This window comes from Salvelinus alpinus, chromosome 9, assembly GCF_045679555.1.
Source record: "Salvelinus alpinus chromosome 9, SLU_Salpinus.1, whole genome shotgun sequence".
Lineage (NCBI taxonomy): Eukaryota > Metazoa > Chordata > Actinopteri > Salmoniformes > Salmonidae > Salvelinus > Salvelinus alpinus.
In genome coordinates, this window is record NC_092094.1 from 81,450,063 (window position 1) to 81,474,414 (window position 24,352).

Genomic DNA, 24,352 nt, shown 5'->3' on the forward strand with positions numbered 1-24,352 from the left:
ATTTACAACATTACCACCATCAGTAATCAGAATCAAAACCCAGTCAGAGTGAAGAGACAAGCTGAGAGAGAGACTGAGAGGTCATGATCAGATGAGCTCCTGCATTTTTCAGCATGTTCTTAAAAAAGATAGATTTAGAGTTAGGTAAACTTGGATTTTTTTGTCAGGAACATATACAGGATACTACCCTCTACAACATAACCTTCACTCCAAATCAAAACCCACAACCTGGTTTTGGACGTAATTACGGAATCACCTGGAAGGTTTTCAACTACCAAAGATTATTATTCCAACGCTATACAGCAAATGCTCTGGGAAAACAACAGAAACCTGAAAACACCATCCAACCTGGAACTGAGTGAGTAATGTTTAGTCTGAAGCTATATTTTATTTCCAAAAGCCAAGAAGAAAAATACATTACATTAACTTGATAAGGATTGCATGCTAAATTAAGGCTGCCAAGCTTGATACAACTTCAATTAGTCCTGATGTGTCAAGTGAGAATGTCAAAGCCCTTTAGCCCAACAATGGCAGGAGAATTGAACAGTCTACTCCAACCAAATCGAGAGGCCTTAGAAGCTGCCTCCTGCTGTTCAGAGGTAATTCAAATACAGTAAAGAAGCTCCTTATGAAAAATCAAGAGACACTTTTTGCTGACTATTATAAACATGGGAACATCAGCAACCTTCCACACAAACCATCCCCTGGCATGGCACAGTGCTATATTAGTTAAGAGAGGTGTTGTTAACGAGGGGTGGAAACTCAGGATACTAGACAACGAGGACTCCTGAGTCAGCTAATATAAGTCTCTATAAGTCTGGAACAGTAATGGTCCTGGGAGGTTGACTTTCCGCTTGGGGTTGCTCATCTGTGGGTTTATATAACGAAGAGGTCTGGTCTGACACGCTCAGGGTGGTGGTACCTTTCTCAAGGGAGAGCTTCTCCTGCTGGGCCAAGTCTTTGATTAGGTGAAAGTCCAGCTAAAACGGTTTTGGGTTGCCCTATAACAAAGAACAAACAGCAAAAACATATACATGATCAAATACAAATCTTAGAATCAACTATTAAAGGCTACCAGAACCCACTGGATTCTCCAATTACCTTGAATGAGCTACAGGACCAAATAAAAACCCTCCAACCCAAAAAGGCATGTGGTGTTGATGGTATCCTCAATGTAATTATATATATATATATATATATATATACAGTGGGGAGAACAAGTATTTGATACACTGCCGATTTTGCAGGTTTTCCTACTTACAAAGCATGTAGAGGTCTGTAATTTTTATCATAGGTACACTTCAACTGTGAGAGACGGAATCTAAAACAAAAATCCAGAAAATCACATTGTATGATTTTTAAATAATTAATTTGCATTTTATTGCATGACATAAGTATTTGATCACCTACCAACCAGTAAGAATTCCGGCTCTCACAGACCTGTTAGTTTTTCTTTAAGAAGCCCTCCTGTTCTCCACTCATTACCTGTATTAACTGCACCTGTTTGAACTCGTTACCTGTATAAAAGACACCTGTCCACACACTCAATCAAACAGATTCCAACCTCTCCACAATGGCCAAGACCAGAGAGCTGTGTAAGGACATCAGGGATAAAATTGTAGACCTGCACAAGGCTGGGATGGGCTACAGGACAATAGGCAAGCAGCTTGGTGAGAAGGAAACAACTGTTGGCGCAATTATTAGAAAATGGAAGAAGTTCAAGATGACGGTCAATCACCCTCGGTCTGGGGCTCCATGCAAGATTTCACCTCGTGGGGCATCAATGATCATGAGGAAGGTGAGGGATCAGCCCAGAACTACACGGCAGGACCTGGTCAATGACCTGAAGAGAGCTGGGACCACAGTCTCAAAGAAAACCATTAGTAACACACTACGCCGTCATGGATTAAAATCCTGCAGCGCACGCAAGGTCCCCCTGCTTAAGCCAGTGCATGTCCAGGCCTGTCTGAAGTTTGCCAATGACCATCTGGATGATCCAGAGGAGGAATGGGAGAAGGTCATGTGGTCTGATGAGACAAAAATAGAGCTTTTTGGTCTAAACTCCACTCGCCGTGTTTGGAGGAAGAAGAAGTATGAGTACAACCCCAAGAACACCATCCCAACCGTGAAGCATGGAGGTGGAAACATCATTCTTTGGGGATGCTTTTCTGCAAAGGGGACAGGACGACTGCACCGTATTGAGGGGAGGATGGATGGGGCCATGTATCGCGAGATCTTGGCCAACAACCTCCTTCCCTCAGTAAGAGCATTGAAGATGGGTCGTGGCTGGGTCTTCCAGCATGACAACGACACGAAGCACACAGCCATGGCAACTAAGGAGTGGCTCCGTAAGAAGCATCTCAAGGTCCTGGAGTGGCCTAGCCAGTCTCCAGACCTGAACCCAATAGAAAATCTTTGGAGGGAGCTGAAACTCCGTATTGCCCAGCGACAGCCCCGAAACCTGAAGGATCTGGAGAAGATCTGTAGGGAGGAGTGGGCCAAAATCCCTGCTGCAGTGTGTGCAAACCTAGTCAAGAACTACAGGAAACGTATGATCTCTGTAATTGCAAACAAAGGTTTCTGTACCAAATATTAAGTTCTGCTTTTCTGATGTATCAAATACTTATGTCATGCAATAAAATGCAAATTAATTACTTAAAAATCATACAATGTGATTTTCTGGATTTTTGTTTTAGATTCCGTCTCTCATAGTTGAAGTGTACCTATGATAAAAATTACAGACCTCTACATGCTTTGTAAGTAGGAAAACCTGCAAAATCGGCAGTGTATCAAATACTTGTTCTCCCCACTGTATATATATATATACAGACAACAAATTCCAATTGGCTATACTAAAACTCTTTAACATCATCCTTAGCTTTGGCATCTTCCCCAATATTTGGAACCAAGGACTGATCACCCCAATCCATAAAAGTCGAGACAAATTTGACCCCAATAACTACCATGGGATATGCGTCAACAGCAACTTTGGGAAAATCCTCTGCATTATCATTAACAGCAGAATCGTACATTTCCTCAGTGAAAACAATGTACTGAGCAAATGTCAAATTGGCTTTTTACCAAATGATCGTACGACAGACCACGTATTCACCCTGCACACCCTAATTGACAAACAAACAAACCAAAACAAAGGCAGTCTTCTCATGCTATGTTGATTTCAAAAAAGCCTTAGACTAAATTTGGCATGAGGGTCTGCTATACAAATTGATGGAAAGTGGTGTTGGGGGAAAAACATATAACATTATAAAATCCATTTACACAAACAACAAGTGTGCGGTTAAAATAGATAAAATAGATAAAAAACACACACATTTCTTCCCAGATGGCCATGGGGTGAGACAGGGATGCAGCTTAAGCCCCACCCTCTTCAACATATATATCAACGAATAGGTGAGGGCACTAGAAAAGTCTGCAGCACCCGGCCTCACCCTCCTAGAATCTGAAGTCAAATGTCTGTTTGCTGATGATCTAGTACTTCTGTCACCAACCAAGGAGGGCCTACAGCTGCACCTAGATCTTCTGCCAGACCTGGGCCCTGACAGTAAATCTCAGTAAGACCAAAATAATTGTGTTCCAAAAAGGTCCAGTCGCCAGGATCACAAATACAAATTCCATCTAGACACCGTTGCCCTAGAGCACACAAACTATACATACCTTGGCCTAAACATCAGCGCCACAGGTAACTTCCACAAAGCTGTGAACGATCTGAGAGACAAGGCAAGAAGGGCATTCTATGCCATCAAAAGGAACATAAAATTCAACATACCAATTAGGATCTGGCTAAAAATACTTTAATCAGTTATAGAACCCATTGCCCTTTATGGTTGTGAGGTCTGGGGTCCGCTCACCAACCAAGAATTCACAAAATGGGACACACCAAATTGAGACTCTGCATGCAGAATTCTGCAAAAATATCCTAAGTGTACAACGTAGAACACCAAATAATGCATGCAGAGCAGAATTAGGCCGATACCCGCTAATTATCAAAATCCAGAAAAGAGCCGTTAAATTCTACAACCACCTAAAAGGAAGCGATTCCCAAACCTTCCATAACAAAGCCATCACCTACAGAGAGATAAACCTGGAGAAGAGTCCCCTAAGCAAGCTGGTCCTGGGGCTCTGTTCACAAACACACCCCACAGAGCCCCAGGACAGCAACACAATTAGACCCAACCAAATCATGAGAAAACAAAAAGATAATTACTTGACACATTGGAAAGAATTAACAAAAAAACAGAGCAAACGAGAATGCTATTTGGCCCTAAACAGAGAGTACACAGTGGCAGAATACCTGACCACTGTGACTGACCCAAACTTAAGGAAAGCTTTGACTATGTATAGACTCAGTGAGCATAGCCTTGCTATTTGGAAAGGCCGCAGTAGGCAGACCTGGCTCTCAAGAGAAGACAGGCTATGTGCACACTGCCCACAAAATGAGGTGGAAACTGAGCTGCACTTCCTAACCTCCTGCCCAATGTATGGCCATATTAGAGACACATATTTCCCTCAGATTACACAGATCCACAAAGAATTCAAAAACAAACCCGATTTTGGTAAACTCCCATATCTACTGGGTGAAATACCACAGTGTGCCATCACAGCAGCAAGATTTGTGACCTGTTGCCACAAGAAAAGGTCAACCAGTGAAGAACAAACACCATTGTAAATACAACCCATATTTATGTTTATTTATTTTTCCTTTTGTACTTTAACCATTTGTACATCGTTACAACACTGTATATATACATAATATGACATTTGTAATGTCATTATTCTTTTGGAACTTCTGTGAGTGTAATGTTTACTGTTCATTTTTATTGTTTATTTCACTTTTGTATATTATCTACCTCACTTGCTTTGGCAATGTTAACATATGTTTCCCATGCCAATAAAGCCCCTTAAACTGAATTGAATTGTTGTCTCGGGGCGAACTTTCTTTCAGCCAGCAATGCCAGCCCAAATCATCAGTGGATAAGAAGTGATTTACTGTCAGTTTCTGTAATATTTCTGACCATGTCTGTTGGATCAAAATGGTGTTGCTGCTGGGCGACCACAGCAAGTGTATCACACACGTTTTTATAACTTTGCTCGACTAGCACACAGCTCTTGTGCAGAGGGTTTAGAAAGCACTATGATGTTTATTTTGTGTAAACCTTTGACATAGCTTCCTCGTAGCAGTTTGGTTTTCTCACATATCTCTACGTTCTGTTGCATTCTGCAGACATTGTACATGGTGAACAACAGCCACATGCATCAAGCATGACTTGGCAACCTCATTCTATTCATAATGTTCTGTAGAATCTCTACCCAAAACTTTGTAAACAACAAACAAGGTTGGAACAGATTCTAAAGAACGTGTTCCTGAGAATTCCATACATCCTTTATTCTGGTATCAACAGTATGCACTTGTCAGTGTGTAGCTAATAACTAACTGCATGAACCACTTAGCTTACATTTTTATTTTGAACCTGAGGACGTCAAATGTCACTCATAGTTTTCCTCTTAGTCTCATGTCAAAGTGGATGGGAACAATGTCACAAAAGCTTTTGCACTTTTAATGGAATATTGTGAAAACATCCTGGGTGAAGCTGCTACTACAACAATAATGTTTCATTCTACTGTTAATGTCGGCCTATTCCCAACCTTGATACAGTATTTTTTAAATTGAATTACATTTTTTTAATTTAACCTTTTATTTAACTAGGCAAGTCAGTGTTAAGAACAAATTGTTATTTACAATGACGGCCAAACTTTAACGACGCTGGGCCAATTGTGTGCCGCCCTATGGGACTCCTAATCACGGGCGGATGTGATACAGCCTGGATTTGAACCAGGGACTGTAGTGACTTCTCTTGCAATGAGATGCAGTGCCTTAGACCGCCGCGTCACTCGGGAGCCAAGTATTATGTAACAGAATGTGCCGTTGATCCATTCCTTTTTCATGTGAGTACTGAACTCCAGTGGATGTATAGATTGGACAACAGTAATATGCTCTATTAATTTGATAGGCTAAATTGCATGTACTCCAAGACTCCCCTACATTTGATTTCAATTGATTTGTCATATCCCAAAAACTATTTAATTAACTGCAAAGTTTCTCATATTTGCCCTATTTGTTTCCCAGCAGTGTCCCAGCAGTTTTACTTGATAGCCACATGACTGACTGTGCAGTTGTGTCAATACTATTTTAGGTGACAACCTGACTTTTGATACATGAAGGAACTTTAATTCAGCAACTCATGCTTCTCACAAGACGTGACTGACCGTGCCCTCCTAACCGTGTCCCTCTTCACTACCCATTAGTCAATTAATTCAGGCCGACTGGTCAAAAGCCACATTCTTCACTTACATCCTTTTCTTCAATGAGTTCAGTTGCTGTGTGTGTGTGTGTATATAGGGTCATTGAAGAGGAGTAGCGTTCAGTAAGTAATTAAACTAATATGTTGCAGAGTAGCTGCAAAGGAACTACTACACTGTGGCCTTGATCAGAGTACAACACTGTTGATGTCCTGAGTCCCACAAATGAATTTTGTCTGTGTTGACCAAGGATGGATTAGATAACGCCCCTTTTCTACTGATACAATATAGACTAGAGTTGCCACAATTTTTTTTTATGTGCAACATAAATATTAATACATAATCCTTTGAAGTGTTATGGTCTAAGAGTGAGGGTTGTTGATTCATCACATCTAATGATTGTTGTTTTTGGTTTAGTCTTCGGTTTCAATCAACTTTGAAACCAACTCGTCTGAAAACAAATCAGTCCTGCCTTTTCTGTATTTGTTTTGCACCGTTCCTGTCAGTTCAATTACTTGCTAAGACAGTTATTTCATCTTGTTAAAGAGTAGAGTGCTTTGAAAAACACTACAGTTTCTGTGTTACCTTACTGACTGAACTTCCCATCTGTTGTTGACGGATTTTTTTTCAACATGGTGGCAAGGGTAGGGGTTGTGTGTGTGTGTGGGGGTTCTTCTACTTCCCTTGCTGTGCTGGGCGCCGCTGTTAAATGTAATATAGGGAAAAAATATAGGAAAAATACTGCTTATCTGACCCTTTTTGCTTAGGCACTACCACTCCATTGAGCCCTGTGCCAATTAGTCCCTGTATCTATGTGGTCTGCCGCCAAGCCAGGATGAGATGCTGACGACCCTAAAATCCCCCCCCCCCTCTCTCTCTCTCAAATAACTTTAGTTGATAGAAAAGGGCCTAAGATAAGGCAACGTTTCTGAGATGTCCCTCTCTAAGAGGCCTTCATTTGGCTGGGCTGGTGAATTTACATGGACATCACTTAGTGTAACAGTCTAATTCCTTAGCAAGACTTTCTCTGTCACATATCATATATTGCTGTCCTCTCCCATGCCAAAATAACCAGCTACTTCATCCAAGGTTGCCTGTGGTCTGAGTCTCTTAGCTCTATAAGGGCTCTTTCCTAGCATTGCACTCCAGGGGATGCACTTTGCCATACTCCTGGAGTTGTCCCTCAGCTGGTAATCATGCTGCACCTCACCTCCTTCTAAGATCTGAGGTGTGCTGTGGACAGTTGGAGGACAGAGGTCCATGGCTTCAGTGGTGTCTGGGAACACCATGTCCCTGTAAGACCATACAGGTTCTACCCCCGAGTAATGGTCCCCTTGCTTTCTCTCTGTGAGACTGTAGCTTGTCTTGTGTCCACAGCCAGGTGAGGGAGAAGCTGAAGAAGAATTTGGAGCAGATGAAGTCTCAGGACCCTAACTTTCGACCAGGTCTGGTTGTGTTACAGGTAAGTGCAAGAGTTTGTTTTTAGGGCTGTAGTTCAAATCTTGATTCTGTCCATGTAGCCTATTTTCCCATGGCCTGTTTCCTTAGATTGTCTATGGGTAGTATTTGTACCATTTGAGTGTACTTGAGATGGTAATGAATTTGTGTTGTGTGCTAAAAGGGATACAGAATAAAGCCTGGGGGTCATATCTTTCCTCAGGCAGATTCAGAACCACTCGCTCAGTGGAGAGGAGAATTTATTCCATTCTTATACTTATATAGTTGAATCATGAAACGTAATGTATATAATAACTGACATTGGTTATTCGATCATTGACTGGTTTTTAAAGCGTTATTGCAACACATGAAGACTACATATTTGCTCCAATGTGCTGTGTACTTTTCAGGTGTGGGACAGAGATGATTCAAGCCTCTACATCAGCATGAAGCTGAAGGCAGCAGCTGAGGTAAATAACAGTAGAAAGTTTGACGTGATTATTTATGTTTGATACATGTTCCACGTTGTTCACTTCATAAACTCTGTTTTTCTTGTGCCTATTGTAGATTGGAATAAATGCCACACACCTAAGGCTCCCGAGGACTGCCACAGAGGATGAGGTGAGGAGGGATCCTGAGGGTGTTGACTTCACAGCTTGCATAGCGTTTCTTCCTAGTGATCCCTGCAGGCCACTTTGTCACTCTCTTTGTCTCAGTCATTCCCTTTCTTTTGATTTATTTCCCTTCCTCTCTCTTTTACACACCCAACATCTCTGTAGGTTCTGCACAGCATTACGGAGGTGAATGAGAACTCTGCTATCCATGGCCTCATCGTTCAGCTGCCTCTAGACTCCATCCACAAAATAGATACTGAGAAGGTGACTAACGCTGTGGCCTCAGTGAAGGATGTGGATGGGAAAGAACTAAGATGTTTCAACATGTTTGTGATGTTCTGTGTGACCAGTTTACTGTCAATCAAACTGTGATAAACTCTCAAAAACGGTTTTCATTTTATTTTGTGACACTCCGGCAAATCATGGAGATTTCACGTCCACATCTTTGCCATTCTTGAAACGTTCTAGTTGAATTTGTGAAGTATAAGCCATGATTATCTTGTATTTATTGGACAATTGGCCTAATTTTTGACTTGGTGTGTTTAGGAAGATCCATTCATCCCCTACTCCTCTAAATTACTCTGTTGCAGGTTTCCCCCCCAAAAATTTGATATTAAAGAATGTAAAAAAGTCAACAAATCAGCTCCAATTGATTTTAATTTTGGTTATCTGTTCCGAGGTATTGCCATGCATACAGCGCATTCGGAAAGTATTCAGACCCCTTGACTTTTCCGCATTTGGTTACGTTACAGCCTTATTCTAGAATGGTTTAAATCGTTTTTTCCCATCATCAATCTACACACAATACCCCTTAATGACAAATCAAAAACAGGTTTTTAGCAATGTTTGCAAATATATAAAAATAATAAAACTGAAATATCACATTTACATAAGTATTCAGACCCTTTACTCAGTACTTTGTTGAAGTACCTTTGGCAGTGATTACAGCCTCGAGTCTTCTTGGGTATGATGACGCTAAAAGCCTGGCATACCTGTATTTGGGGAGTTTCTCCCATTCTTCTCTGCAGATCGTCTCAAGCGCTGTCAGGTTGGATGGAGAGCGTCGCTGCACAGCTATTTTCAGGTCTCTCCAGAGATGTTCGATCGGGTTTAAGTCCGGGCTCTGGCTGGGCTGCTCAAGGACATTCAGAGACTTGTCCCGAAGCCACTCCTGCGTTGTTTTGGCTGTGTGCTAAGGGTCATTGTCCTGTTGGAAGGTGAACCTTCACCCCAGTCTAAGAATCTGCTCCAGAGCGCTCAGGATTTCATCAAGAATCTCCCTGTACTTTGCTCCATTCACCTTTTCCTCAGTCCTGACTAGTCTCCCAGTCCCTTCCGCTGAAAAACATCCCCACAGCATGATGCTGCCACCACCATGCTTCACCGTAGGGATGGTGCAAGGTTTCCTCCAGATGTGACACTTGGCATTCAGGCCAAAGAGTTCCATCTTGGTTTCATCAGACCAGAGAATCTTGTTTCTCATGTTCTGAGTCCTTTAGGTGCCTTTTGGTAAACAAGCAGGCTGTCCTGTGACTTTTACTGAGGAGTGGATTCCGTCTGGCCACTCTACCATAAAGGCCTGATTGGTGGAGTGCTGCAGAGATGGTTGTCCTTCTGGAAGGTTTTCCCATCTCCACAGAGGAACTCTGGAGCTCTGTCAGAGTGACCATCGGGTTCTTTGGCACTTCACTGACCAAGGCCCTTCTCCCCCGATTGCTCAGTTTGGTCTGGCGGCCAGCTCTAGGAAGGGTCTTGGTGGTTCCAAACTTCTTCCAATTTAAGAATGATGGAGGCCACTGTGTTCTTGGGGACCTTCAATGCTGCAGAACATTTTTGGTACCCACTCCCAGATTTGTGCCCTCGACACAATCCTGTCTCGGAGCTCTACGGACAATTCCTTCAACCTCATGGCTTGGTTTTTGCTCTGACATGCACTGTCAGCTGTGGGACCTTATATAGACAGGTGTGTGCCTTTCCAAATCATGTCCAATCAATTAAATTTACCACAGGTGAACTCCCAAGTTGTAGAAACATCTCAAGGATGATCAATGGAAACAGGATGCACCTGAGCTCAATTTCGAGTCTCATAGCAAAGGGTCTGAATACTTATGTAAATAAGGTATTTCTGTTTAATAAATTTGCTAAAATTTAAAAAAAACGAATTGTTTTTGCTTTGTCATTATGGGGTATTGTGTGTAGATTGAGGAACAAAATTAATTTAATCAATTTCAGAATAAGGCTGTAACGTAATAAAATTTGGAAAAAGTTAAGGGGTCTGAATACTTTCCGAATGCACTGTAATAGAGAGAGATATTGTATGTGTGACCGTATACAAATGTAAGCAAGGTTTAGTCAAATATTACTAAACCTTGAGCATCCGCTTAAGAACAAATCAGCCCGCGGCTGAATCTATACTGAACAAATATATAAACGCAACGTGTGTTCGTCCCATGTTTCATGAGCTGGAAAAAATGTTCCATACGCATGAAAAGCTTCTCTCAAAGTTTGTGCACAAATTTGTTAACATCTCTGTAAGTGAGCATTTCTCTTTTGCCAAGAAAGTCCATCCACCCGACAGATGTGGCATGACTAAACAGCATGATAATTACAAAGGTGCATCTTGTGCTGGGGTCAATAAGACCACTCTAAAATGTCCGGTTTTGTCACACAACACAATGCCACAGATGACTCAAGTTTTGAGGGAGCATGCAATTGTCATGTTGACTGCAGGAATGTCACCAGAACTGTTGTCAGTGATTTGAATGTTAATTTCTCTACCATTAGCCGCCTCATGTTTTAGAGAATTTGGCAGTACGTCCAACCGGCCTCACAACCGCAGACCACATGTAACCACACCAACCCAGGACCTCCACATCCAGGTTCTTTACCTGCGGGATCATCTGAGACGAGGCACCCAGACAGCTGATGAAACAGAGGTGTATTTCTGTCTGTAATAAAGCCCTTTTGTGGGGAAAAACTCATTCTGATTGGCTGGGCCTGGCGCCCAAGCGGGAGGGCCTATGCCCTCCCAGACCCACCGATGGCTGCGCCCCTGCCCAGTCATGTGAAATCCATAGATTAGGGCCTAATGAATTTATTTAAATTGACTGATTTCCTTATATGAACTGTAACTCAGTAAAATCGTTGGAGTTATGTTTATTTTTGTTCCGTGTAGTTGATGATCCCTGCTCTATTGATTCTGATTGTCCTCTGGGCTTACTGAGAGACCAGTAAAGTAGCTTCTGCACTGCACTTAGCTGGGCCTGTTTAAAAAGATAAGACCTGAATTACTAGAGTACCAATGATGAGGACATTGATTTATGTCATCAGCTCAAAATAGTAATGATTTTTTCTGAGGGTTCTAATCATGCATAGCTTGTGTTGGGGAGATGATGGAATGGGGAACTGAAAGAAGGCATAGGAAATACAGTATATCGTCGAGAGAGGCTATATGAGTATGTACAGTGTGGTCTGAAATTGACACCCTTTATAAATATGAGCAATAATGACTGTATAAAATAAACGATTAAAATACTGTATGCTCCAAAAAATGGGGGAATTATATCATTTTATACCAATACAATTGCTCAGAGAATGACTTTGTTTAACGTGAATAATGATGAGTAATCGTGAATAATGATGAGTATTCGTGAATAATGATGAGTGAAAAAGTTACGGAGGGCCAAAGATCATACCCCCAATATATGCTAACCTCTCACCATTACCAATAACGGGAGGTTAGCATGTCTCGGGGGTATGATCTTTGACCTCTGTAACTTTCTCACTCATCATTATTCACGACTCATTCAGGATTTTTCATTATCATGGTAGGATCCACATTAATGTACAAGTGTTCACAAACATATTATATTCTTATTTAGAGTAAAAATGACTCCAAAATGAACTACAAATGCAACCAACGAGTTTGTAGCATCAGAAGCATGCTGTGAATATGGGACCAAATACTAAACTTTTGACTTTTTATTTCTAAGAATCTTTAAGGATGTCAATAATTTCGGCCCCCTACTTAAAAAAAAGACTTATTAAACAAAAGCTCTTTCTCTGAGCAATTGTATTAGTATAAAATTATATAATTTCCAGAATGTTTTTGAGCATATAATATACAGTGGGGCAAAAAAGTATTTAGTCAGCCACCAATTGTGCAAGTTCTCCCACTTAAAAAGATGAGAGAGGCCTGTAATTTTCATCATAGGTACACTTCAACTATGACAGACAAAATGAGGAAAAAAAATCCAGAAAATCACATTGTACGATTTTTAATGAATTTATTTGCAAATTATGGTGGAAAATAAGTATTTGGTCAATAACAAAAGTTTATCTCAATACTTTGTTATATACCCTTTGTTGGCAATGACAGAGGTCAAACGTTTTCTGTAAGTCTTCACAAGGTTTTCACACACTGTTGCTGGTATTTTGGCCCATTCCTCCATGCAGATCTCCTCTAGAGCAGTGATGTTTTGGGGCTGTTGCTGGGCAACACGGACTTTCAACTCCCTCCAAAGATTTTCTATGCGGTTGAGATCTGGAGACTGGCTAGGCCACTCCAGGACCTTGAAATTTTTCTTACGAAGCCACTCCTTCATTGCCCGGGCGGTGTGTTTGGGATCATTGTCATGCTGAAAGACCCAGCCACGTTTCATCTTCAATGCCCTTGCTGATGGAAGGAGGTTTTCACTCAAAATCTCACGATACATGGCCCCATTCATTCTTTCCTTTACACGGATCAGTCGTCCTGGTCCCTTTGCAGAAAAACAGCCCCAAAGCATGATGTTTCCACCCCCATGCGTCACAGTAGGTATGGTGTTCTTTGGATGCAACTCAGCATTCTTTGTCCTCCAAACACGACGAGTTGAGTTTTTACCAAAAAGTTCTATTTTGGTTTCATCTGACCATATGACATTCTCCCAATCTTCTTCTGGATCATCCAAATGCGCTCTAGAAAACTTCAGACGGGCCTGGACATGTACTGGCTTAAGCAGGGGGACACGTCTGGCACTGCAGGATTTGAGTCCCTGGCGGCGTAGTGTGTTACTGATGGTAGGCTTTGTTACTTTGGTCCCAGCTCTCTGCAGGTCATTCACTAGGTCCCCCCGTGTGGTTCTGGGATTTTTGCTCACCGTTCTTGTGATCATTTTGACCCCACGGGGTGAGATCTTGCGTGGAGCCCCAGATCGAGGGAGATTATTAGTGGTCTTGTATGTCTTCCATTTCCTAATAATTGCTCCCACAGTTGATTTCTTCAAACCAAGCTGCTTACCTATTGCAGATTCAGTCTTCCCAGCCTGGTGCAGGTCTACAATTTTGTTTCTGGTGTCCTTTGACAGCTCTTTGGTCTTGGCCATAGTGGAGTTTGGAGTGTGACTCTTTGAGGTTGTGGACAGGTGTCTTTTATACTGATAACAAGTTCAAACAGGTGCCATTAATACAGGTAACGAGTGGAGGACAGAGGAGCCTCTTAAAGAAGAAGTTACAGGTCTGTGAGAGCCAGAAATCTTGCTTGTTTGTAGGTGACCAAATACTTATTTTCCACCATAATTTGCAAATAAATTCATAAAAAATCCTACAATGTGATTTTCTGGATTTCTTTTTCTCATTTTGTCTGTCATAGTTGAAGTGTACATATGATGAACTTTACAGGCCTCTCTCATCTTTTTAAGTGGGAGAACTTGCACAATTGGTGGCTGACTAAATACTTTTTTGCCCCACTGTAGCTTAGTATTTGAATAAATAAACCAAAATCATTATTGCTTATCTTTATCAAGGGTGTCAATAATTTCGGACCCCACTGTATGTGTAAGTATGACTAACTCTTAGTGGTTAGAAGTGTTGTTCAGAAACCGGATGCTGATAATGAGTGTATTGTTTGTGTGTTCCCAGTCTGACTAGTATAAATGCAGGGAAACTGTCCCGTGGGGACCTGAATTACTGTTTAATCTCCTGTACTCCTAACGGCTGCATGGAGCTCATAAGACAGACTGGTGGGTACAGTGTAGAAAATATGACTAAATTCCAATCAGCTGAATCACTTGACTTGAATGCTAATGCAAAATATAGATTTCCACCTAAATAGACATAGCCAAAAGTTATAATTTTTCATGATGCTCATAAACAAAAACTAGTAATGCTGCCTAGTTCTAGAAAGGACGGGAACTCACCTTTCTGGTAGAAATAATTATAAATTGCTGAGTTGAACTCACTTTTGAGGACAAGCTCAAGTACATCTTACAAATATTATGAAAATATAACAAAAATCTTAAACAAAAGTGTGGGAATAGGACTTGAAATGACTGAAAAGCTTTTAAAATATAGTAACAATCAAATTATGAATGACTTATAAGATTTCACTTTTCTTAGAACTGGAAAATAAATATGATCATATTTAATTAGTGTACAAATGTGGCCCCATTTCATATAACTGATGACAGAGCATTTTCTGTAAAGTCTCCTCTGAGTGATGCAGAGACACCATTCAAATTGCTGCAGACTCGTTAGAACTTCAGCTTTATGCACAAAGTGACCAAGAGAAAGTGGTTGTAATGAGATGAAACCACAACTGCTTGAATCGCTAGACTGTCCACTTTCATATGCCATCTCCAAGGTTGGGCTCCGTCATTTAGAGGGAGAGCAAATCTATTATTTGTCTGGATAGGCCAGAAAATGTGACACGTCATTCCCTATGCAAATGTGGAGTGTGAAACCTGACACTTCAAGTCTGCTCCTCTGACAGAGTGGTAGTGGAGAGCGGACAGCTGGGGCTTTCTGGTACTATAAGGCACTGGACCCTACGACGTTCAGATCGCTTTGTACACCAAAATGTCAGTCAGAACCAGTCCAGAACCGCTCAAAGTCCCCCATATAAGAGGTATGTAAAAGTGCTCAATTTAATGATTGTGTGTCGGTGGCCGGGAAGAAAACTGTGGTGATTGGCCGCAGTAAGATTGTGGGTGCGCTCATGCATGACCTGCTGCTGTAAAACCACGCTACCGTGACAACCTGCCATTCTAAAACTGCTGACCTCGCTGCTGAGGTAAATCCAAGCCCAGAACATGTCACACGCTCACTCAGAACATGAACAAACTCACAACCATAACCTGTCATATACAGGCCATTACTACAGCCAACGCGTCACGATCATGTATACAGGTAGTAATATGTCACATACAGATCCCATATACAGCAGCACTAATGTACATTAGATTGACAGACTCATTCCACAAAAGACACTAATATAGTATTTTGAGGAGATCCATCCAATCCCCTCTCTTTGCAGGTGGGCAGAGCTGACATCTTGGTGGTTGGGATCGGGAAAGCAGAGATGGTGAAGGGAGATTGGGTAAAAAAAGGAGCGGTGCTCATCGACTGGCATTAATCACATCCTAGGGTAGTATGGTCCCCTTCATTGGTTTCCCTTTTGACAAGTATTCTTTCTTTTTAGAACAAATATGTGAGCTAACCATTAGTGTGTCATCAGTTCTCCATGGAGCTGGCACTTTTCTTTATGGGTAAAGTTTAGGGGCACTTATGCTTGTTCTGCATGGTACCTCTCTGTCCTCCTAAGATGGGACGAGGCCCAGTGGGAAGCGCGAGGTAGGGGATGTGCACTACTCCTCTCCTAAGGAGCAGGCTGGCTTCATCACTCTAGTACCAGGAGGAGTGAGGCCCATGACTGTGGCCATGCTCATGTAGGTGGGACCAACCGGGTATTGAACACGGATTGTCTGTATGCCTCAAGGATACGGTAGCCCACCAAGCTAAAGCCTTGGAACACAAGTCCTGAGATCTCAGCCAAGGTTACTCATGATGTGAGTGTAGCTTACCGATCCACCTCTGCTACGAAGGTAGTGTCACCCCTACTAGTAATTACACAAAACACTTCACCTCCAAAATTCATCCTGTGAGAATTCACATTTCAGGGGAAAAGTTGATGGTCATTTTGTTTGTGATGGAGCAACTCCCTGTCCTGTGGACTTATCAATGTTATTCACCTGTTTCCGCAGCATGACATTATGGAAAAAACAGACTGTGGAGCATTTTGTAGTAGATAAGGTGTTCCTTCAGAAGCTAATTTCCTTCTGTCTGGTAATCCTCTGAGCTGAGGTAATTGCATTCTAACGACATGAAATGAATGGAAAGCAATTTCTTTTTTTTCACTTTTATGGCACTGTGCAATCCACGGTTGCTCAGAGCACATTCCCTTAGAATTAATAGCTTTTGTCCATAAGGCAGAACCACAGCAAATTGCCTTTGAGTTATGTACAAATTCCAAGCTGAATGTGTAGTCAGAACTTTTTATTGGCTGTGTGGTTTGCGACTTTTCTTCATCTCCAGAACACAGTGCCAAGCGCTTCCTGGAGTCTCACCAGCCAGGCAAGTGGAGCATCACCTACATCAAGCCCAACCTGCAGAAGCCTGTGCCAAGGTTGGTCCCCTCATCCTCTGCCTACCTTCTCTGATGTGGAATCACTCTATTTCGTAGTCGCTTAGTCATACTTTTAATACTCCTCCATACTGTTGCTGAATAATTCAACCATCCACTAACTGAGGAGGCTCTAGTCATAAGTCTTTACCTTCATGGTGGAAAGCCCTAAACTTGGTCCTCAGAGACTTGCTGAACATTTTCTGTCTGCTGTTACTGCTGACTAAATGAGTGTGACCCGACTGTGGCCCTTAGTGACATGGGTGATCTCACATTCCTGCTTATTCAAGCCCATCGACCGGATGGCCAGGGAAGTGGGGCCGCTGTTTGAAGAGGTGGAGCTCTATGGGAAGACCAAGGCCAAGGTGCAGCTGGACATCCTCAAACGCCTGCGGGCACAGCCTGATGGGACATACGTGGTGGTCGCTGGGTATGCTCTGTCTGTCTCGCTAGTTATTTTGTACTGGGTACAATAACCTTTTGTTCTCGACTTGAATCTGTTATTTTTCTATCATGCTGTAGGTGTAACGTACAAATGTGCTCCTTTTCACTACAGTGGCCTGGTACAGAACTCTTGTTTTATCAAGATTGATGATCTGTTATGCTCTCTGAAACTTTTCACACCAGTGTTAATGTTGTCTGTATCTCTAGAATCACCCCCACCCCACTGGGAGAGGGAAAGAGCACCACCACCATAGGACTGGTCCAGGCTCTGGGGGCTCACATGAAGCTCAACGTCTTCGCCTGTGTCCGCCAGCCCTCCCAAGGCCCCACCTTCGGGATCAAAAGTGAGCACTGGCTGATGCTGCTGTTTGCTGACTGGTTGGATTCCTTTTGTGTGAAGGTGTTATCAATGCTAAATCACTGGAATGTTCTATCTACAGGAGGTGCTGCTGGAGGTGGATATTCCCAAGTTATTCCCATGGAGGTACTGCACTGATTGATCTCCATTCTATTCCAGACATTAATGATTTAGGAAGGGTGTTTCTGCATAAAGCTCTGACCATATAGCTTAATTCTGATTCCAGTTCAACCTCCACCTCACTGGCGATATCCACGCCATCACAACTGCCAACAACCTTGTGGCGGCAGCCATCGACGCCCGCGTGTTCCACGAAGCCACCCAAACAGACAAGGTGAACTCTCTCTCTCTCTCTGTTGACCTCTGTTGTTGAGAAAGATTGCGCTGCACAAGGTGGTATTTCATGTTTGATGAATGTGTGTGTCAGTCCATTTCTTATCTTTCTCACTCATTACCTCTCCCACAGGCTTTATATAACTGTCTGGTCCCCCTTAGTGGAGGTCAGCGGATGTTCTCCCCCATCCAGATAAACAGACTGAAGGTAAAAACATCAGAACAAAAAACAGATCCATGGATGACAATTGGATAATGCCATTATCATCTTGGCTTTGCTAGTGAGAGAATTTCTCTGCAAGTGTCTGTGTGTATGACTCCTATAGAGAGTGTGCATTGAGAAGACTGACCCCACCACTCTCACTGAGGAGATCAACCGAATTCGCCCACCTGGACATGGACCCAGACTCTCTTACCTGGCACAGAAATAGAATGTTTTATGGGTCTTTGCGTCATTTTCAGTGTTGGACACCAATGATCGTTTCCTGAGGAAGATCACCGTTGGCCAATCACCGACTGAGAAGGGACACACTAGGGAGGTGTTTTTTTCTTACCATTAGTTAGTCACCTAATACTGACATGTTGACTTCTGTTCTGTCCCCCTCCCCGAGGCCAAGTTCAGCATCTCGGTGGCCAGTGAGATCATGGCCGTGCTGGCTCTCACCAGCAGCCTGGAGGACATGCGCCAGCGCCTGGCCAAGGTGGTGGCCACCAGCCGCAGCGGGCAGCCCATCACCACAGAGGACCTGGTCAGTGGCCCTAGTCTTTTTCCTCCACTGTTAACCAACACATAGGCCGTCAACACATTCAATTGTTCTGTTTTTGACAACATTTTACTGTGGTTGTGCAATGATAGGTGGTTGGATTGACGTTTGTGATGAGTGCTTGTTGATTCTGGGCTTGAAAGATTCTTCCTATGCTTTCACTCTGTACTGGTTGTGAGTGGAGCCCTGACTGTGCTGATGAGGGATGCCATCAAGCCCAACCTGATGCAGACTTTGGAGGTGGGTGGGGGCCTCAGATCCACAGAGCCGGGGGGGCTGAACTGTACTGGCCCGGCGACTGGAGGAGAGGGAAGCAAAGCAGCGTGGGAAAATGGGTTTTAGATTCTTTAATTGGTTAGGGTAGTGTGGATGTGAGGCTTCCTACATTCTCCTGGAGCAGTGATAACGCAGTCTGGAATAGACAGAAGGCATCTGCTTGTGGCTGTTTTTAGTTTAGTTACTAATCCCCTATATCTCTTTTGAGAAGTACAGAGGCAGGATTTGGTCTAATCAACAGATATTTCAAAGCCTAGAACTTGCTTAGCTAAACTTATGTTGACTGCAGATAAGGGATTCTGAGTCCGTATGGTTTTTGATGTGGTAGACTGACTGCTGTGAGTCTGAGTGGTGACATTGCCACAGGCTGTGTGTGTTCTGCTGCTGTGTGACTGAGGCGTTTCTCTCAACAGAAAACACCCGTGTTCGTCCATGCTGGACCCTTCGCCAACATCGCCCATGGCAACTCCTCCATCTTGGCTGATAAGATAGCCCTGAAGCTGGTCGGCCAGGAGGGCTTTGTGGAGCTAAAACACACAGCCTCTACTTTGGCAAGAAACGAAACTATGAACTAGTCCTGCAATGTGAGTGTTGGTTGTCTCTCTCATGGGATAGCGACGGAGGCTGGGGTTCGGCTCTTACATCGGCATGGAGACATTCTTCAACATCAAATGCCGCTACTCCGGCCTCACGTGGTGGTGCTGGTGGCCACTGAAGATGTTTTTTTAAATTGTTTTTATTTTACCTTTATTTAACTAGGCAAGTCAGTTAAGAACAAATTCTTATTTTCAATGACGGCCTAGGAACAGTGGGTTAACTGCCTTGTTCAGGGGCAGAACCACAGATTTTTTTTACCTTGTCAGCTTGGGGATTCGATCTTGCAACCTTTCGGTTACTAGTCCAACGCTTTAACCACTAGGCTACCTGCCGCCCCATGCACGGAGATGCACGGAGATGCACGGAGGCGGGCCAATGGTGAGTGACTGCACAGTTTACCGGGGGTCTCCGAATATCTTTCCATCTCTGTCCTAATGGTGGTGCCAACGGGCAGCTTTCAGAAAGACTGCTTCAGAAAAAACTATCAAAGGACAGGTTTTTACCCTCAAAGGAAAAAGAGTGGTTACTCACTGCAGTGAATTATAATCATCAGATCAGCCTAGAGAATGTTCACATGTTATTGTCACATATCTTCTCGTATGGAATGTTCTATCCTGCGTCAATGAATGCAGGTGCACTGCTGAGAATGTAATTACATTTCCTGCTGTTTGGCGGTCACACAGGAAGACCTCATTCATATTCACTCTGCTGCTGCTTTAGCTCTACCCCCACAAACACTACTAAGTTTCATGTCATTGGGTAGGGATTGATCCCATAATTGCTTATGCTAGTTTGGTGGCTTTTTGACTGGACTTCTCCCTTGCTGCAGGTTACTGCTGGAATGCCCCTGCCCAAAGAATTTGTGGAAGAGGTAAGACACTACTCCGCCCCTCACCCCCACTGTCTAACTTCAGCCCCTCCCCCTTCACACCTCATCACATCAATGAAAGGGCATCCATCCTAGATGTGTCACTTCCCCTTTATGAAAATGTTTTGTTAATGACATATTACCCATCCTCTGCACTAAGTCTTGGTTGTAAGACTCAATCATTCATTAGAAGGCATCAAGGGCATGAGTGTGGTATTTGCTCTGTGTCTTGTGACCTGGTTTAATTCTCATCTGATGCTATTAGTTGATCTGAATTACCCAGGCCCATCCATTATGGAGTGCAATTAGGTCCAGTTCACAAGCTCCCTTCATTTACATGGACCAGTGCCTACTACTTACATGTGATCATTGATGCGAGTAGAAAATGGCTGCACTTAACTTGCTCTTCAAGTTCACTGGGGTGTCTCTACAAAGGCAGTATACACAATATGTTATGTAAAGGCTATATATCAACAAGACCCATTGTGTGTTATTGCGTAGAACCTTGAGCTTCTAGGGAAGGGCTGCAGTAACATGAGGAAACAGGTGGAAAATGCCACACACTTTGGAGTGCCAGTGGTGGTGGCCGTCAACGCTTTCAAGTAAGTCCTTGTCATGGTGAGCATCTGAAACAATTTTACCCCTATTGTCCTGTGTATTAGTGCTTTGACCTATGACCTTTGTGACCCTGACTGCAGAACAAACACTGAATCAGAGCTGGACCTGATCTGTAGCCTGGCCAAGGCAGCGGGAGCCTTTGATGCGGTGCGCTGCTCTCAATGGGCTGAAGGGGGTGCTGGTGCTGTGGCCCTGGGACAGGCTGTGCAGAGGGTTTCTGAGGCCCCCAGCGACTTCAAGTTTCTCTATGATGTAGAGGTAAAGCGAGCGTTGGACCTTACTGAAAGACCTTGGTTTTCACTTTATGACATAGGTACATTTATTTCATCCTGCTCAGGTCGTAAAGGTTTTTCTCATCTTGACTGTTCACTGGCTGGACTTCCATTCATACCATCTCACTATCAGTCTTGTGTCATGTCCGTAGATTAAATCACTGATTCACTTCTTATGCTCCGATGACTGTTTTAATCACAGAGTATCCATACATCAACCCCATGTCACTCCATCAGTCAATGTGCGACTGACAGGTGAGGAGAGATGTGCCTGTGACCCCTGAGTCGAGGCTAGCCGAAATGTGAAATGGCTCTATTCTCCACTATAGTGGATCTGTCAGAGACAGGAGCAGGACTGCTGCTGTACGCCCCTCTGGTGATTGGTGACTGCCCATGCGACTGACTGAGAGCACCAGGGGAATCACAGAGGAGAGGAGCAGTGGAATATTGGTTGATTCCTGATATAGGCTATGCAATGGCTTCCCACTGGGTACAAATTGGTTGAATCAACGTTATTTCAACATAATTTGTTAATGTATTGTGAAGTGGAATCTATGTGGAAAATACATTGAATTTGAAAAAGTAATCAACGTAAACTGTTGAGGGTGAAATTTCAACCACAGGATTGTCATGGTAACCAAATTTCAACATAGGAAAAACCTTGTATAAAATATGTTGAATTTGTACCTTTAAAACAACGTCAGATCTTCAACGTTATATCCACTATCAGAAAAAAAAGTTTTAGGCTGGGCAGCATCTTTTGCTTGGATAGTTCTATCTGTGCCACTGCCTTAGTCTGGCTTTAATTCCAGTTTGTTTACAAATGAATAATTTATATGTTGGATTCACGTCTCCATCTCAACTAAAAATCCAAGTTAAACAATAGGACTACATCAAATCAAACTTTAAATGCACTTTATTATTATACATTTTAAAATGTATTTTAAATTCTGTCAACAGATTCGCATTTCTATTTGAGGTTTTAATCTCCTTTCAATGAATGCCATTATTGTCTTGTCCAGGGCTTTGGGAATCTGCCCATCTGCATGGCAAAGACCCATCTGTCCCTGTCCCAAGAGGCGGATAAAAAGGGCATGCCCACAGGGTTCGTCCTGCCCATCAGGGACATCCGTGCCAGTGTGGGAGCTGGGTTCCTCTACCCTCTGGTTGGCATGGTAAGGAAGCACTGGCCTCAACTGAATCAATCTCTTGATCAGAGGACACAAAAATACTGATATTGTTCTTTTTTTCTGCCCCATCCTAGATGCCCACGATTCCAGGGCTGCCCACAAGGCCATGTTTCTACGACATTGACCTGGACCCTGAGACTGAGCAGGTCAACGGACTATTCTAATTGGTGCTCCACCCTGTGTACCTGAAGAAATCCGCTAACATTACAGCTATATGAATGACATCAATACAACAACCCATACTAGTTTACAGATATGGTTGATGTCTGTGATGATTCTGGATATTCTCTCTTTCGATCTCTCCCTGGTCTGTTGTCTGCAGCACCCACAACGAGCCCTAATGAAATGTGGTGGAGCAGTAACTGGAAGCGCTTCCCTCCCCTGTCAATAATTAATTTGCTCTGCATGTGGCCACTGAAGGGTAAATTTAAAGAAACTTAAACTGTTTGTCCCCCGAGACTAACTCTGTATTAGTATTCTAGCAGGGAGAAATGACCTACTTAACATTCCTTCAATAATCACCTCTGAAAATAAACAAACCTTCCCAGAAGCTACTGTATCTTATCCCACCAGAAGTACAGTGTTGTCTGATAATACTGTGCATGGCAAGGAGACCCTAGGGAGAGGGAGGTCTCAGATCATGAATCAGGTGGTTATTTGTGTGTAAATCAGACTCTGTCTACTGCCATGGACTGGTAAAGATTCAAAACAGTGTTGAAAATTAAGCAGAACAAATTCTGACATTGCTGCATTGTAAAAACTTCTGACATTGACCATCCTTGTTGTTTAAAGATTTGTCCTAATTGTGCCTCTCTTAAAAGGTTTCCTTTATTTCTATTTTATATTGTAATATAGAATGACGAATGTCGAATACTGTTAAAGTACTGTACACTAATTGATTCTGTGAAATTTGAGCATGTTGCTTAAAATCAATATGACACATATGAAAATAATGATTAAATGGAGAGAAAAAAAACATTTAAAATGGAAAATGTCTCTGTTCATTGGATTTTTGTTTTGTTTTAATAAATAGCACAGGTGTGATGTGGATTTCCCCACTGAGGAGGTTGGTGTGTGCATTAGTTTTGTGACTGGTGACCAGAGAAGCTACAATTATTATAGAGCTGAGTCTGACATGGACCACCTGCTGGGGCTGCCATCTGCCTTTGCACAACTACATGCAGAATCAGAGCCAGGTAGCATGGCTGTGCAGCTAATTTAGAGAAGAGCAGGAAAAACAAACAGTACTGTAATCTTAACTATTCACAAAACGTTATATTGTATAGGCTGCAACCTTAACCCTCTTTGTCCCTGTTATTGAGACAGGGATTCATCTGTCTACACTGATTGTAGTATCAATCAGAATTGAGGGGGGTGGCCTTGGTGCATAATTACATATTGGTGTCAATTGAAAACAGAAATTCACAATTACAGTGCCATCAGAAAGTATTCATGTCCCTTTACTTATTCCACATATTGTGTTACAGGCTGAATTAAAAATTGATTTTTCTCACCCATCTACACACAATAATCCATAATGGCAAAAGTGAAAACTTGCTTTTAGAAATGTTTGCAAATTTATTGAAAATGAAATATGTAAATTAGATAGTTCTGTAAGTATTCACACCAGAGTCAATAATTTGTTGCACCTTAGGTGGTGATTACAGCTGTGAGTCTTTCTGGGTAAGTCTCTAAGAGCTTTCCACACCTGGATTGTGCAACATTTGGCCATTATTCTTTTCAAAATGATTCAAGCTCTGTCAAATTGATTGTTGATCATTGCTAGACAACCATTTTCTGGTATGGCCATAGATTTTCAAGTAGAC

At 42.6% G+C, this 24,352-nt stretch overlaps 1 pseudogene; it reads left to right on the top strand.

The window, feature by feature from the left end:
• Positions 1-3: 3 nt before the first annotated feature.
• On the top strand, positions 4-23,502 carry LOC139530995 (C-1-tetrahydrofolate synthase, cytoplasmic-like; annotated as a pseudogene).
• The last annotated feature ends 850 nt before the right edge of the window (positions 23,503-24,352 follow it).